We start from the raw sequence: 5,937 nt of genomic DNA, 5'->3' as shown, positions 1-5,937 counted from the left end.
CTCCTTGTGCGTGTGCTTTTCCTGACTCCCATGCTATGCGGATCTGCTGCCATGTGTACCTCCTTGCTAACAGAATTACGAGCCAAAATTCCTCCCTCCATTTCACATGTTACATTACCCTTCCCTTTAACAACAACCTTGTCCTCAAGGTTGAACTGCAAATAAGTTGCCTTCACCCAAGTAATATCTTCCCACATAGCTTTTTTTGGACTAGCCAACTCCCACTGTATCAACACTTGCTGCACTTGAGATGAATCTCTTAATACCACTCTTGAATCCAACACTGCTTTAGGTTCGACTACTAGACCATTATCACTCAATGTGAGTGGTAAAGGTAAATAAGGCTGCTTTGAACTACCAACAAACTTCTTCAATACAGAAATATGAAACACCGGATGTATACGAGTTGTCTCAGGTAACTTCAACTTATATGTGACGCCTCCAATTCTATCCAGTACTTCAAATGGGCCAAAGTGCTTCATACCCAATTTCTGACTCTTTCTCAGTGCCATTGAATGCTGCATATATGGTTGCAACTTCACCAGAGCCAAATCTCTAATTTCCAACTGACAATCTCTTCTCTTCTTATATGCATTGTGTTTCATATAATTATGGGCCTTTAAAAGATTAGTTTTCAACTGATGAAGTAAATTATCTCTATTAATCATGAGTCCTGCACAACGGCTGGATCTTTCGGGTCAGATTCATAAGGAATAACTAATGGTGGATCACGTCCAAAAATAGCCTTGAAGGGAGGCATTCCAATGCTATGATGAAATGAAGTGTTATACCAAAATTGAGCCCATGGAAGCATATCAACCCATGCTTTAGGATAATAAAAAACAAAGCATCTCAAATACATTTCTAAAGTCTTGTTTAAAACCTCAGTTTGGCCATCTGATTGAGGATGGTAGACAGAACTCATAGCCTATATAGTTCCCTGTGCTTTGAGCAATTGCTGCCAAAATGAACTGATAAAAATACGATCTCTATTAGAGACTATTGTTTTTGGAAACCCATGCATCTTGACAAAATTAGAAATGAAAGCATCTGCAACAGATTTGCTATTAAAAGCAGCCTTCAATGGTATAAAATGAGCAAATTTTGAAAGTCTATCCACCACAACAAAAATAGTAGCATAACCACGTGAGGGAGGTAGATTAGTGATGAAATCCATAGCAATGTCCTCCCAAATTCTTTGTGGAATGGGTAAAGGTTGTAATAAACCAGCTGGTAAAGCTTGTTCAACTTTAGCTTGCTGACAAATAGTACATTGCCTCACAAAGTCTCTTATATCTTGCTGCATTTTTGGCCAACAAAATTGCTTGCAAATTCGTGAAACTGACTTTGTAAGTCCCTCATGACCCCCAATTTTAGAGGCACAAAACTCCTGCATAATTTGTTCTTTTAGTTCTTTATTGTAAGGAATCATCATTCTACCCTTCCAAAACAACAACCCATCTTTCATTGCATACTCATTGCCTTGTACAATACCTTCCATGCATTGTTTGTAAATTGCAGCTAAAGAATTATCCTCTTGTAACAAAGCCGATACTTGATTCATCCAAACACCTACAGCTTCAGACCAAGCCATCAAAAGCTTCTTGATAAAGCATCAACATGTATATTTTCTCTATCAGGCTTATATTGAATGACAAAATCATATCCCAGAAATTTGGGAAGCCACTGTTGTTGTTCAGGAGTTTGCAATCGTTGCTCTAACAGTTCTTTCAAACTCTTTTGATTAGTTCGAATAATGAACTTATGGCTCAATAAATAATGCCTGAATTTTGCCAAGGCTTCAGTGATTGCATGAAATTCCCTAATATAAGCCGACTGTTTTTGCATCCTAGATGACAGTTTTTTTGAAAAATAAGCTATAGGATGTTCATCTTGGCTTAAAACTACCCCAATTCCAGTCCCCGAGGCATCAGTTTCCAATACAAATGGCTTTTTAAAATTGGGAATAGCTAAAACTAGAGCTGAAGTCATCACTTCCTTCAACTTATTAAATGCAGTAATGGCACTAACATACCACTTAACAGAGTCCTTTTTCAAAAGATCTGTTAAAGGTGCTACTATAGATGCATAACCTTTCACAAACCTCCTATAATAACCTGTTAAGCCCTAAAACCCTCTCAATTTCTTAAGAGATGTAGGTAATGGCCAATCTATCATAGCTTGCAACTTTGTTGTTTCCATTGCTACACCAGCTCCTAATAACATATGACCCAAGTAATCTATTTCTCTAACTCCAAAGGAACATTTAGAGAATCTAGCAAATAACTGGTGGTGCTTCAATGTGTTCAACACAAATTCCAAATGAGATAAATGGTCTTTCCAAGAAGAACTGAATATAAGGATGTCTTCAAAGAAGACTAAAACAAATCTCCTTAATGCTCCTTTGAAAATGTCATTCATCAAACTCTGAAAGGTTGTTGGTGCATTGGTTAAACTGAATGGCATAACCAACCATTCATAATGACCATGATGAGTTCTAAAGGCTATTTTGCATTTGTCCTCTAAATTAAGAAGGATCTAATGATAACCAGATCTCAAGTCTAACTTGGAGAAGAAAACCACTCCATATAATTCATCAACAGTTGGAATTGGAAATGTGTCTTTGACAGTTATTGCATTTAATGCTCTGTAATCCGTGCAAACTCTCCATGAGCCATCTTTCTTTTTGACCAAAATAATTGGAAATGAAAATGGGCTTTTGCTTGGTTGGATAATTCCTTCTTCCAACATACCATTTACTAATTTTTTAATTTCCTCCTTTTGACTGTGAGGATACCTGTAAGGTTTAACCTTAACCGGTTGAAAGCCTTCAATCAATGTAATAGAATGGTCATGAAATCTTGGAGGAGGTGATGATGTGGGAGTATAAAAAACAGTACTATAAGAGTGCAACAACAAGGCTAATTCTGGTTCCATATCCGTAGGTAACTCCAATAAGGGAAATTGAATTGAATTGGTCTCAATTAATTGCAAAGTAAAAACCTCAGCAACCACATTAGTTTGCAACATTCTTCTGATATAATGTAAGTGGGTTGTGCCTAGGGTTAAGTCTGTGTCTCCTTGTAAAGTGGAGAATCTACCATCCTACATAAACTTCAATTGTAATTTATCATAATATGCAATATGAGGGCCAATTTTTTTCAACCAGCTATCTTCTAATATAAGATCAGCTCCTGAAACAGGTAATAAAAACACAGGTAATTGGAACTTGGCATTCTGAGCCTTGATTGTTAGCTTGCTAACCATGCCCTCAGCATCCATGTAATTGCCATTCCTGACCATAACCTTAAAAAAAGGTGCTGGCTCAATAGGCAACATAAGAAATTTCACAACTCGTGGCTATAAAAAATTGTTTGAACTGCCTCTATCAACCAAAGCCTTAACTGGAAGCTTCCCAATATAGGCCATAAACCTTATCGTGCTGACACCCATACCACCTTTTAAAGCATTAAGTGATAAATGATGGTCTTCAATAACCACATTAGAGTTGTCAGCCATACTGTCAAATTTGTCTTCACTATCATGACACTCCAATTCAGCATCATCAGTCTTATATTGCAACAACAAAAGTTGTCTATTAGGACACTTATGATTGAATGAAAACTTCTCATCACAAAAATAGCATAAACCTTTCTCCATTCTCAACTGCATTTCAGCTGGGCTTATTTTTTTAACATTATTATTTTGAATAGGAGGGACATTTGGAGTAGGAAGTAATGGAGGTAAATTATTTTTAATGGGATATTTCTGGGCAGTATTTTGAGTATTATGATTATTTGAAGCAGATAAGGTTGAATTTCTAGGTGTAAAAGGGGTAGAACGAGGACTGGGCAGCGAAAAATATTTCTCCTTATACAATTTTGTTAAGGAAACCGCACGCAACAAATCAGCAGGAGCTTGAGCAACTACACCTCTATGGATGTCTTTGTTCAATCCACTAATAAAACAATTAAGCAACGCCTCAAAGTCAAACCTTCAGAGCGATGAGCTAAACCCATAAACTTCAGATAATAATCAGCAACCGTACCAACTTGTTGAAGTTTGAATAACTCATCCATAGGGCATTCAAATAGTGAGGGTCCAAATTGAGATTCCAATGCTCGTCGGAGCTTAACCCACATATTCACCGTCTGTAACCGTTGAAGCATCTGGAACCAAGGTATCACATCCTTCTCAAAATGAATGGAAGCAATATCCACACAATCCTGATCAAGAGTGTGGTGATAATTGAAGAATTTCTCAACCTTAAAAATCCACTCCATTACTGGTGATTGACCATCAAAATAGGGAAAACCCAATGAAATTTCCTTCACACCTATAGCAAATGAAATCAGAACTGAATGGATAACTGGAATATTCGGAGTACCTCCGCTTGAGCTCAAACCACCAATGGCTGTCGCTTGATTTTAAATCATCAGTTCTATGGATCTCTACACCTGATCGAAACGATCTTGTAATTGCTGATCCTTGGAACGTTGGTCCTCCATCCACGCTGTCAGCGTTGCAACTTGTGATTGGAGTTGTTGAAGATGAGTGCGCTCGTTGTGCTCGGCCATAGATGATAATGAAATAGTATAATAGTATTCAAACCGAAATAGAGCAATTACAACGGAAATTTGAAAAGAAACAACCATAAGGTTATCAGATAGAAAAGGAAAGACAATTAACGGTAAAGAGCAACAACCATGATCTCCATTTCAGCTAATGACAATCACTTGAGAATGAAGTACAAGAAGGTTTTAGAAATGAGCAACAGAGAAGATAAGCAGAAGGAATCAGAGAAATATTGCATAAGAGAATCAGAGAGAAAATACACCTTTCACATGCCTCAAAGTGTGTAGCCTCGCAACCTTATATTCTCTCTCCTTGTGCGTGTGTTTTTCCTGACTCCCATGCTATGCAGATCTGCTGCCACGTGTACCTCCTTGCTAATAGAATTGCGAGCCAAAATTCCTCCCTCCATTTCACGTGTTACATAGGTCATTGAAATAGTATTGTTCATTGAAACCTCTTCCCCTTCTGATATGTTTTGGGGAAACATCAGGTCACACACTTCTAGAAAGAGGAGTCCTTGCCCTACAAAAAGGGCTATGACTCCTAGAATAACTGTGAACCCTTAAACCTTAGCTAAAGTCCCCAACGTTAGGAATACATTGAACGTGAAATGCAGGGCACTGAGGCATAAAGAAACAGAGAGTGTTGCACATTGAAGTGGATTTAATTTAACAGAGTTGGTGAAGAAATGAATTTTGTGGATGAGGATGGAGAAAATTGATTTTCAATGAAATATACTTTGTAAAATAAATTTTGGTTAAAATATATTTTGAAGTGGTATGATTTATGTATAAATATTTTTATTATAAAATTGAATTAAAAATAAAAATTATTTAAATTAAAATTAATTTTCGATTCAGAATCAAATCTAAAATTTCCTCTAGACTATAAATTAATTATGTAAGTATAGCCTAGTTGGTTAGCTACATAGTAGTACAAATGAATGAACCAGTGTATACTGGTACATAGACATCCAAGCAGGAACTTGTTGGTGGATTCGGAAAGCTAGGAATGAGGAGATTTTTCAGGACATAGTCATTTCAGATTATGCAATCCTATCTCGCATCATCCATCTGCATGACACTATTCAGCGGGTCTTTGATTCTAATCAGCGAACACATCAATAGGCGCAAGTTTGTTCGCATGCTCTGACAGAAGGTGTTCATAAGCTCAACAATGATGGAGCCTTTTGGGTAACCCAGGCAAAGCTAGCTTTGGGGGAGTTGTAAAGGACATTCATGGAAACTGGTTCATTAAATGATTTTATTAATAAATAAATATTTAAAGATAAGATATATAATCTATTTTTTATTGTAAGTTCTTTTCTTATCAAACAAGCAATTTCATAAAAATATTTAATAC

Source organism: Glycine soja, chromosome 17 (genome assembly GCF_004193775.1).
Source record: "Glycine soja cultivar W05 chromosome 17, ASM419377v2, whole genome shotgun sequence".
Classification (NCBI taxonomy): domain Eukaryota; kingdom Viridiplantae; phylum Streptophyta; class Magnoliopsida; order Fabales; family Fabaceae; genus Glycine; species Glycine soja.
This window is presented reverse-complemented; position numbering follows the sequence as displayed.